This window comes from Schistocerca cancellata, chromosome 5 (genome assembly GCF_023864275.1).
Source record: "Schistocerca cancellata isolate TAMUIC-IGC-003103 chromosome 5, iqSchCanc2.1, whole genome shotgun sequence".
Taxonomy (NCBI): Eukaryota; Metazoa; Arthropoda; class Insecta; order Orthoptera; family Acrididae; genus Schistocerca; species Schistocerca cancellata.
Window position 1 is genome coordinate 771,222,334 of NC_064630.1, and position 12,510 is coordinate 771,234,843.

Below are 12,510 nucleotides of genomic sequence, written 5' to 3' on the forward strand. Positions count from 1 at the left end.
TTCTAGAACAATGAAGGGAACCTTCACAGTTAGGACAAATTCCAAACAAAGCTGAAGAAAACATTTGATGACAATCAGCAACAAGTCTGCTTAATGAAAGAACAACTGAATAACAGCGTTCAATTCATGGGGAATGGCACAGTCTTGCACAGAGAATGTTTTGCCCCCAGCCACATTGCAAATTCTGTATTGGTGCAAATGCGTATGGTGGTCAGTGGGAGTTGGTTGTACACACCCTTACTGTTAAATTGAGACTGCAGGATACACAATTTGTAATTGGGATAACCAATCCTGTTTGTGAACCTACGAGCACCTGTTACTACATAATAGAAGGCATTTCACAGAAAAAAGTCTGGTGAAGGCAGGGTACCTCTGAAATGAGCAAGAAGATGACTTCAAGAAGAAAGAACACTCTCAGTCCAAGTATCACAAAAGCCAATGAAATATCACACTTGATGAAAGGAGTCATAGATGACATGCTACCAAGATCTTCTGATAAAGCATGTCATGATGACAGAAGAATTCATCAAGTGGTGACAGTGCATAGAGGAAATGCAACAGAAGAGAGTGAGATGAAGCAGATATGACTGACTCCCAAGTGTAGTCCCTATGGGAGTTATGGAAAACTCCCATGATCTTGCCTCTCATACACCAAGTAATAAGAGAAGAAATATGGTAGTTTATGGGCATCAGATATGTCAGGCTGAGTACACAAGACAAAGCAACCCTGTACATTAAGACATAAGAGAGAACACTGAACAACTGGTGTATCCATCTCTAATACCAACCTCAGCCTCCAGTCAAATGCACCATGCAGAATGGACATGCCACAATCATCAGACAACAACCTAGCACCTGACCGAAGCAGGTACAACCAACTTCTTCGCTAAGCTTAATGACCTACAGAAAAACATACATTTGGAGGACGAAGGCTACCACACTGGTATGTTAATGTTGTGGATTCCTGGGACATGCTGTCTGCTACTGCATGGACAGACGATGAATGTTGGACAACTATTGAGCTGCAAGACGTTAACTATCACAACTGTGTTATCCAGCCAGTCATCTGCCAAAATTATAGTTAATCCCATCACCATAGCCTGTACGAGGTCCCTTTCCAACACACTGCGGCCATTCCCCATCACTGTACAGAGATACCAGCTGCTCACTAAGATGTTTAATTCATGAAAACTAGGTGAGCCTACAGTCTATGGAGGTGAGGCTGCCACAGATGAAAATCATCCATGGACAACAGTTATCTTGGTGTCAGGTAATCTCACTGATACCATCATTGATGGCGAACCTGTCTGGTCATTAGTCGATTCGGGGACTTCTTTATCTGTCGTATTGAATGCTTACCCATTGCAAACTAGAGAAGACTATGTCTCATGATTGTGCTAAAGGTCACACATGAGAAATACTTCATCTGAAAGAAACATAAGCTGTAAGAATAACTATCAATGACAGAACACAGGCCTTCGAATTTTGTCATACTCAGACGGGAATTCTTGCACCCACCACAAGCAGTCATAGACTGAGGAAGATCAACATTGCAGAATGATGAAGCTATTCCAGCAAACAGACCCATCAAAGATTGCTCTGAATGGTAGGTTGCTGTTGAAGACGTTGTTATCCCATCATCATCATCGAGATGAGTTCCTGTCATCAATCTAGATCTTCAGTTAAACTGTGAAGCTTTTGCCAACTGCAAGAAGCTACTAAGGAAGAAATCTACACAAGCACAAGCACCGTAGATGGTCACAGTGTTCTTGTACGCTAACTGTCACGAGCAACCATAATTCATTGGTAAAGTTATGTTTGTACGAACAGCTGGATGAATCTGAGATTGTGAAGAATTGTTCTTGGCTACCACTACAGACAAAGCAATGGAGGAAGCTACTATGGAACTGCCAACAAAATTGCATGATTGAACAACAATGTCAGTGAGTATTAGTCATTCTAGGCCTATTTTTGGATGTTTTCAAATCTCGTGTGGAGAAGAGATAGGCTGAGCAGCCCATAGTAAAACAATGTATTAACACTAGTGATCATCCAGCAACAATTACCCAGCACACTGGGAGAATGGCACATAATTCAGGAGGCAGTGCAAAAAATGCTGCAAGATGGTATTATTGAATCTTCAGAGAGACTTTGGTCCTATCCTGCAAGAACGGCATATTGCTTTCTGTGTCTACTACTGACAGCTGAAAATAATCACGAGGAAAGATGAATACCCAATGCCATGCAATGATGACAACCTAGCCTGGTTGAAAGGAGCAAAGTATTTCTCAACTAAGAACATGATGTGGACTTCAAGGACACTGCTGGCAAATCGAGGTTGATGAGGATGGCAGGGAAACTGTTATCTTCATAACTCGTGGTGGCCTCTATGAGTTCAAATTATGCTGTTTGGAATGTGTAAAGCTCCAGCCACCTTTGAACGTATGATGGACAAACTGCTTTGACATATTAAATGGGTGCTATGCCTTTGCTATCTGGATGATACTGTCAATTTTTCTAAGCTGCCAGACAATAGTATTGAAGTGTGTTAAGATCTCAGGTCTGTGCATGAATCCTAAAAAAGGTACCTCTTCATCACCCAAGAAATAAAAATCTTAGGTCACCTAGTTAATGGCAATGGAGTCTGTCCTGAATCATAGAAAATAACAGCAGTCACAGATTTTTCAACTCCTGGGCACATTCATGATGTGAGAATTTCTTGGAATGTGCTTGTACTTCTCGTGATTCACATAGGACTTCTGCAGCAAGGCACAACCATTGCAAGAACTGGTGCAGGGCCAAGCCCAATTTTCCTGGAACAACGTCCTTAAGAAAGTGCTAACACCTTCTGCAGTAGTAGCTTGTTAACACTGCTGAGATACGATTTCACACCTATACCTGTGGTTATGGGATAGGTCCAGTTCTAGTGCAAACTGAGAAAGGTTCTGAGAAGGTGATATCTTATGCTTCCACAGCACTCTCAAAGACCGAGATGAACTACTCCACAAATGAGATTAAGGAGCCTTGCATTGGTCTGGGCCATCAACAACTTATGGCGTATTTATTTGGGATACCATTCACTGTTGTGATAAACCACCATTCTCTATTATGGCTGAATAGCCCTGAAGCATCCATTGAGTTGATTGACATGATGGGTACTGAGGCTTCACAAGTACGATGTCACAGTGGTACACAAAAGTGGATGCAAACACTAGGATGCTTACTGCCTTTCAAGGAATCCTTTGACAAAACACAACAGTAAGGTGAAATCTCAGTCATTGCTACATTAAATGACACTGCTCCTGAACAGAGGTTAGATCCAACACTGCTGGAAACCGTAGAAGCCTTGAAGGAGGAGGAACTGACCAAAGGAGAATTCCAATTAATTAATGGAACATTGTTTAAGAGGAAACATGATGCAATGGTGCAGAAATGGTTACTTATCAACCTAGTACAAGTGTGGCCAGCTATCCTGTAGTATTTCCAAGACACTCCGACGGCTAGAAACCTGGGATTAGTGAAGACTCTAGACAGAATCGGACAAAGTTATTGGCCAGATCTCTATTGATCCATTAGAAACTACGTGAGCCACTGTAAGGAATGACAATATCGGAAATGTACCACAATTACCTCCGGGTCATTCAGATGCCGCCTGCAGATGCACCATTCCACAGGAATGGAACTCACCTCTTGAGGAGGGGTCTAAAGATGACTAACAGCAATTGATGGATAGAAGACTGAACTAACTACACCATCAGCTACACTGTCCCCAAAGCTGTGCTGATAGCTGATGTTTCAGAAATTGCAAGGTTCATTGTAGGAGACATAATTTTGATAAATTGAGTTCACCATGTGAGGAACTCTGACAGTGCAAAAGTTTTCCATTCAAGACTAGCATCAGAGGTAATTTCATGTTGTGACATCACTCCCACAGGATGACAACTGCCACAGATGAATGGCCTCACAGAAAGCTTTAATAAAATGTTGAAAGGTATGCTCCCAATGTTGGTGGCAAAAAGAGAGGTTGGGACACAATACAGCCCATCATGACTTTTCCACATAAGATATTGAAGCAATGCACCACAGGCGGATACTATTCCCATTTCAAACGCTGATACTCAGGATGACTATGTGGAATATCTTATCGGCAAGACCTAAGGAGTATGACAGACAGCTGGCTCACATATGAAGTCTGAACACTCAGGAAAAGGACCAAAAAAGCCAAGCACTGACCAGTGGGATACAGCCCAGGAGACTTTGCATAGATTTTTACACCTGTGTGGAAAGTGGGACCATTGGATATGTTATTACACTACTTTGGGCCATATCGTAGGCTTTGTTGCTCGTCAGACTTCATACATGAATTCAAGGATCATAACCTTTGATTAAAAATATGAAAGTGTAGAGATGTTTTCATGCTCTCCACATGAAACCTTATTACAGTCAAGAGGCACAAATCAATGATGGGGCTTCTTGATCAAGAAAACTGAAGTCCCACTTGATGATAGCAAAGCTTTGACTGGAGGGGCTAATCTCAATACTTATCACAGTGAGGAGTTAGTAGAAAGCTGTGTATCTATAAAAATATCAATGCGTAAAGCTTACAAGAACTTCAACCATCATAATTCTATGAGCTGTGCTACATACAGTGTGGAGAAACAATTAGCATTGCTGGCTGATGTGGTCCATGTCATCTGCTCAAATCTGAGTGGCAGAAAATATTTTTATTTACTATGTAACAATATTATGAAAAGGAAAGTTGCCACTCACCATATAGCAGAGATGCAGAGCTGCAGATACGCACAACAAAAACACTGTCACAAATAAAGCTGTCAGCCAGTAAGCCCTTCATAACACACACACACACACACACACACACACACACACACACACGAGTTGTGTGTGAGAGTTGCATTTGCGCGCGTGTGCGCATACGTGTGTCTGTGTGTTTTTTGTCCATTTTTGACAAAGGCCTTATTGACTGAAAGCATTTTTGTGACAGTCTTTTTGTTGTGCCTATCTGTGACTCAGCAACTCCGCTATATGATGAGTGGCAATTTTCATTTTCATAATATTGTTACATTCCATCCTGGATTTTCCACTGTTTGTTTTTATTTACTATTTATCATGTCTGGAAGGTCCTCAAAATTTCTTATGTTTATAATGTCTGCATGTTCTGGAATATGTACAAACACCAGCACTTGATGCCCAAGAGGAATTTCTGTTCTGGCTGTACTCTGGTGTCTTAATAAATGTGCTTCTAGGGCTAAGTGTTTTACTTCACTGATGACTCTGATTTCGGATTTGTACCTAACTGTGGTTATGACATGACAATACATTAATGAAAGCTCTTGCCAATAATTATAGAAAATGGATGTCATACACAGAATCGCTGAGTAGGTTGAATGCTTCTATTCAGTCAGTCCACCAGTCTGGTGCAGCAATAGAAGACGGCAAAAGAAAACTTGACGTTTTAAATTTTCGGTTTAAAAATTATTCACTCAGCAGGATGAAACTGGTGGGCCATTGTCTAACAGCCATACAAACTCTTGAATGGACACAGAAATAGGCATCCATGGGATTGAAAAGCAGCTGAAAGAGTTGAAAACAAGTAGTCACCAGGCTCAGATGGAATCCCAATATGATTCCACAGAGAATACCCTTTAATGTTTGGCCCTTACTTAGCTTGCATTTATTGTGTATCTTTTCATCCAGCTCAAGGCTCCAAGTGACTTGAAAAAAGTGCATGTGAATCTTGTTGTATGCAGAAGGTAAAAGAACGGACCTGCAAAATCACGGACCAAAATCCTTCATGTTGGTTTGCTGTCTAATTCTTGACCCTATTCTACATTCAAATACAATAAATTTCCTTGAGAGAAATAAGTTTCTATCCAGCAATCAAGACGGACTTAGAAAGCATCGCTTGTGCAAAAGACCAATTTCCAGAAAGCGTTTAACACAGTGCACACCACAGACTGTTTACGAAGATCTGACCACGTGGCGCAGCTTCTAAAATATGACAGTTGCTCAAAGACTTTTTAAGTAATAGAACCCAGTACACTGTCCTGGGCAGTGAATGTTCTTTAGAGACTGATGTATCATCGAACTTTCCCAGCGAAATGTGATAGGAGCACTCTTGTGTTGTACATACAGAGTTTGTTTCAACTTGGAACAACTAAATATCTCAAAGATACACATCCTAAAAAGAAGAAGAAGGTAGTGTGAGCAGTTCCTGACTGGTGAGATTTCTCTCAGGTGCTTGGATGTGAATTATGAGGCTTTGCAGCTGGTAGTGTAAATTTATTACTGCTGTTCCTCATAACAGTTGCTGTACGAGTTTTTTTAGGCATCACGTTTCTTTTGGTAGCAAACTGTTTTACAACATGATAAATAGTCATATGAGATCACAGCCTATCAGCAAACTGTTCAGCTTAAAGACCAACTGCAGCATCCAGATTTGTTGCAGCCTTGCCATAAATTAAAACTATTTCAATTTTCTCTTCTACAGATTAAACATGTGTAATTTCAATTAAATGATGATGGCGTCCTCTTGGGTAAAATATTCCGGAGGTAAAATAGTCCCCCATTCGGATCTCCGGGCGGGGACTACTCAAGAGGATGTCGTTATCAGGAGAAAAAAAACTGGCATTCTACGGATCGGAGCGTGGAATGTCAGATCCCTTAATCGGGCAGGTAGGTCAGAAAATTTAAAAAGGGAAATGGATAGGTTAAAGTTAGATTTAGTGGGAATTAGTGAAGTTCGGTGGCAGGAGGAACAAGACTTCTGTTCAGGTGACTACAGGGTTATAAACACAAAGTCAAATAGGGGTAATGCAGGAGTAGGTTTAATAATGAATAGGAAAATGGGAATGCGGGTAAGCTACTACAAACAGCATAGTGAACGCATTATTGTGGCCAAGATAGATACGAAGCCCACACCTACTACAGTGGTACAAGTTTATATGCCAACTAGCTCTGCAGATGACGAAGAAATTGAAGAAATGTATGATGAAATAAAAGAAATTATTCAGATAGTGAAGGGAGACGAAAATTTAATAGTCATGGGTGACTGGAATTCGAGTGTAGGAAAAGGGAGAGAAGGAAACGTAGTAGGTGAATATGGACTGGGGCTAAGAAATGAAAGAGGAAGCCGCCTGGTAGAATTTTGCACAGAGCACAACTTAATCATAGCTAACACTTGGTTTAAGAATCATGATAGAAGATTGTATACATGGAAGAACCCTGGAGATACTAAAAGGTATCAGATAGATTATATAATGGTAAGACAGAGATTTGGGAACCAGGTTTTAAATTGTAAGACATTTCCAGGGGCAGATGTGGACTCTGACCACAATCTATTGGTTATGACCTGTAGATTAAAACTGAAGAAACTGCAAAAAGGTGGGAATTTAAGGAGATGGGACCTGGATAAACTGAAAGAACCAGAGGTTGTAGAGAGTTTCAGGGAGAGCATAAGGGAACAATTGACAGGAATGGGGGAAAGAAATACAGTAGAAGAAGAATGGGTAGCTTTGAGGGATGAAGCAGCGAAGGCAGCAGAGGATCAAGTAGGTAAAAAGAAGAGGGCTAGTAGAAATCCTTCGGTAACAGAAGAAATATTGAATTTCATTGATGAAAGGAGAAAATATAAAAATGCAGTAAGTGAAGCAGGCAAAAAGGAATACAAACGTCTCAAAAATGAGATCGACAGGAAGTGCAAAATGGCTAAGCAGGCATGGCTAGAGGACAAATGTAAGGATGTAGAGGCTTATCTCACTAGGGGTAAGATAGATACTGCCAACAGGAAAATTAAAAGAGACCTTTGGAGATAAGAGAACCACTTGTATGAACATCAAGAGCTCAGATGGAAACCCAGTTCTAAGCAAAGAAGGGAAAGCAGAAAGGTGGAAGGAGTATATAGAGGGTCTATACAAGGGCGATGTACTTGACGACAATATTATGGAAATGGAAGAGGATGTAGATGAAGATGAAATGGGAGATAGGATACTGCGTGAAGAGTTTGACAGAGCACTGAAAGACCTGAGTCGAAACAAGGCCCCCGGAGTAGACAACATTCCATTCGACTCACTACTGACGGCCTTGGGAGAGTCAGTCCTGACAAAACTCTACCATCTGGTGAGCAAGATGTATGAAACAGGCGAAATACCCTCAGACTTAAAGAAGAATATAATAATTCCAATCCCAAAGAAAGCAGGTGTTGACAGATGTGAAAATTACCGAACAATCAGTTTAATAAGCCACAGCTGCAAAATACTAACACGAATTCTTTACAGACGAATGGAAAAACTAATAGAAGCCGACCTCGGGGAAGATCAGTTTGGATTCCGTAGAAATACTGGAACACGTGAGGCAATACTGACCTTACAACTTATCTTAGAAGAAAGATTAAGGAAAGGCAAACCTACGTTTCTAGCATTTGTAGACTTAGAGAAAGCTTTTGACAATGTTGACTGGAATACTCTCTTTCAAATTCTAAAGGTGGCAGGGGTAAAACACAGGGAGCAAAAGGCTATTTACAATTGGTATAGAAACCAGATGGCAGTTATAAGAGTCGAGGGACATGAAAGGGAAGCAGTGGTTGGGAAGGGAGTAAGACAGGGTTGTAGCCTCTCCCCGATGCTATTCAATCTGTATATTGAGCAAGCAGTAAAGGAAACAAAAGAAAAATTCGGAGTAGGTATTAAAATTCATGGAGAAGAAGTAAAAACTGTGAGATTCGCCGATGACATTGTAATTCTGTCAGAGACAGCAAAGGACTTGGAAGAGCAGTTGAACGGAATGGATGGTGTCTTGAAGGGAGGATATAAGATGAACATCAACAAAAGCAAAACGAGGATAATGGAATGTAGTCGAATTAAGTCGGGTGATGTTGAGGGTATTAGATTAGGAAATGAGACACTTAAAGTAGTAAAGGAGTTTTGCTATTTGGGGAGCAAAATAACTGATGATGGTCGAAGTAGAGAGGACATAAAATGTAAACTGGCAATGGCAAGGAAAGCGTTTCTGAAGAAGAGAAATTTGTTAACATCGAGTATAGATTTAAGTGTCAGGAAGTCATTTCTGAAAGTATTTGTATGGAGTGTAGCCATGTATGGAAGTGAAACATGGACGGTAAATAGTTTGGACAAGAAGAGAATAGAAGCTTTCGAAATGTGGTGCTACAGAAGAATGCTGAAGATTAGATGGGTAGATCACATAACTAATGAGGAAGTATTGAATAGGATTGGGGAGAAGAGAAGTTTGTGGCACAACTTGACCAGAAGAAGGGATCGGTTGGTAGGACATGTTCTGAGGCATCAAGGGATCACCAATTTAGTATTGGAGGGCAGCGTGGAGGGTAAAAATCGTAGGGGGAGACCAAGAGATGAATACACTAATCAGATTCAGAAGGATGTGGGTTGCAGTAGGTACTGGGAGATGAAGAAACTTGCACAGGATAGAGTAGCATGGAGAGCTGCATCAAACCAGTCTCAGGACTGAAGACCACAACAACAACAACAACAACAACAACAATTTCAAATGTGCCAGAGACAGCTCCAGAGAGGACTGGTGCCCAGTCATTCAGTGTTTATGCTAATAAAAGTCCGGTGCTGCAGTGGAGTGCACTATGTGGTGGGGCAAGGTGTGAGAGTTCACTTGGTATGTGTTTATGCAGGGGTTGAGTTTTTGAGATCCCTACCAGGTCAGAATAAAGTAAGATATCCAAGCAATTCAGATGCGTGCTGCTAGAGTTGTTATCGGAAGATTCAATGAACATGCAAGTATTATGAAATGCTCTGAGAAGTCAAGTAGGAATGTCTCGAGGGAAGATGATGTACTTTTCATGAAATGTAGTTAAAAAGGTTTAGAGAACCGGCGTTTGTGACGGACTGCGTAATGATCTTACTGCTACCAACATAAATCTCATTTAAGGACCATAAAAACAAGATAAGAGAAGTCAGAGATGGTATGGAAGGATATAGACAGTCATTTTTTCCCTTGCTCCATTTGTGAGTGAAACAGGAAAGGGAATGACCAGCAGTGGTATAAAGTACCCCTGCCATGCACAACATGGTGCTCTGTGAAGTACAGATGTAGTTGTAGTGTCTACCAATGCATGTCCATGATATTTTAACATAAACTAAAGTGGCAAACATCTTTATGTGTTTCTGAGGCCCTCTTGTATGTGTTTCAATTGTCATATAATTGATTAAATCTTAATATTTTACAGTATGAAGCGTAGTTATGATGCAATTACTGCAAATAAGTTAAACAGCTTGGTGATGTTACTCTACTATGATCCACTCACTGCCTAATTAAGCCAGTAACCAAACTGTCTTCTAAATTACTATTTTGACAAGATCTGAGGATTTCCTCCATTGTATATTCAACTTATAAGATATTATAATACTTTTAATTTAGACCCATTCCATTGTGTGTGTGTGTGTGTGTGTGTGTGTGTGTGTGTGTGTGTGTGTTTTTAACAGATTACAGAAGAGCTGCGGCACATTTTGAATCTGCTCTTCAAATTTGGTGACTCTGACTGTCAACTTAGTGAAGATTTTGCTTCACAGGATGAGCGAGTCATCACTTCAACATGCTGCCAGTTGCCAGAGGGCAACAAAAGTAATAATCATTGAAACGTCATGCATTTTTCATGAACTTACTTAGTTGGAAAGCCAAGAATTTCATACCGATTTTTTTTTTCCCCTCTACTATTGATGCATCTTGGCACATTTCAAGTGCAAAAGTAAAACTAAAGCCTGATGCCAGAAAACTGAAAGAAAAACCCAGATGATTACTAAGGGAAGAAGCTCCAGCTGTGTCGACTGTGTGATCCTCTGCCTGAAAAACAGTTATCCTTCTGAGGGGTGGGGTGGGTTGGGGGGGGGGGGGTGGAACAGGCACTTTGCTTCTTAACTGTAAATCTGGTACACTGTCTGTAATATTAAAATTCATAAATAGTCACACTGTTAGTAGGTGTTAGTTTGTGAATATTTTGTGTATGTTTTCTGTTTATCAGATATCACTAAAAATTATGAGCAAAGGAGAAATAAATATATGAGCTGAGTAGATGCCTCCCTGAAAAGGTTTTTCAATAAAGAATGGATTTGACAGCTGTAGTGTAAACAGTCACTCTTTCTTTAGAGACAAAATTAATTATATTTCATCAGTACTACATGCATTCATACAAAAGAATGTTGAAGATCAGGTGGGTAGATCATGTAACTAATGAGGAGGTATTGAATAGGATTGGGGAGAAGAGAAGTTTGTGGCACAACTTGACTAGAACAAGGGATCGGTTGGTAGGACATGTCCTGAGGCATCAAGGGATCACAAATTTAGCATTGGAGGGCAGCATGGAGGGTAAAAATCGTAGAGGGAGACCAAGAGATGAATACACTAAGCAGATTCAGAAGGATGTATGTTGCAGTAGGTACTGGGAGATGAAGGAGCTTGCACAGGATAGATTAGCATGGAGAGCTGCATCAAACCAGTCTCAGGACTGAAGACCACAACAATAACAACAACATGCATTCAATCATATAAGGCCACTCCAACTTCTTTTGTGGAAATCAAAAAATAATTAATGCTCCTTTTGATATAGTTATTGCATTCAGCCATATATGTAACATAACTTTTACATGATATTTTTCCAGACTAAAATCTGCCACTGTTAGCCTCCTATTCCCCTACTTAAAAGAGTATATGGACATCTATTCTTAATATAACTGGAAAATGTAGTGTTCTTGAGAATGATAGTACGTATCTGCATCTGAGACAGTTATAATTTGGATTCCTAAAGTGTCTCTCCACTAAACATGTCATCAACCGACCATGTATCAAAACATTTGAAGGACAAAATTTCAGCTACTGGGATTTCTTATGTTGTCTCAAGTGTGTATATACAAATCTCAACATACTTTTGAGAAATTCAAGGTTTACGGTTTTTGAGATACAATAAATAAGGGATTCATTTCATATTTTGCTGATGCAAAGTAGAAAACAGTTAAATAAAGGAAGGAGGCATCGAATGGTTGGGAAATGGAGGCATCGAATGGTTGGGAAATGGAGGCATCGAATGGTTGGGAAATGCTGCCAAGCTTTTCGAGTTTTTTCTACCAAGAGGTAACAGAATACTGACACATTCGCATGAACCTCGTCCCAGCTGGGGCAATGTTGCCCTGCAAGGTTACTTGGATGTAAGCTGTTGGATCAGAAGGAAGACTAGTCTGAAAAATTAGCAATGTTCCCAACTTTTGCATATCAACCACTCACCACCTCAACTATACAAGTTGTTAGCTTTACTTCTTACATTACATACATTCAACCAAGGACTTTCCATTAGCAGGAAAAGAATATTTTATATAGTTCAAGCATTTTTTGTGATGAATCTTGTCATAAAATAGGATATTTAAGACGCAAGTATTAGGGAGAAGCCCAGTGAGCTGCAACAACAGAAGGAACAATAAGGAATCCATCCCCAAATTTCATGGAGGCAACTGCTCA

The 12,510-nt window shown here is 40.3% G+C and overlaps 1 protein-coding gene across 1 annotated transcript in view; it reads right to left on the reverse strand.

The window, feature by feature from the left end:
• Positions 1 to 12,510, reverse strand: part of LOC126187421 (transmembrane protein 208) — a 60,210-nt gene that overhangs the window by 46,404 nt on the left and 1,296 nt on the right. The gene's annotated exons all lie outside the window — the stretch shown is intronic.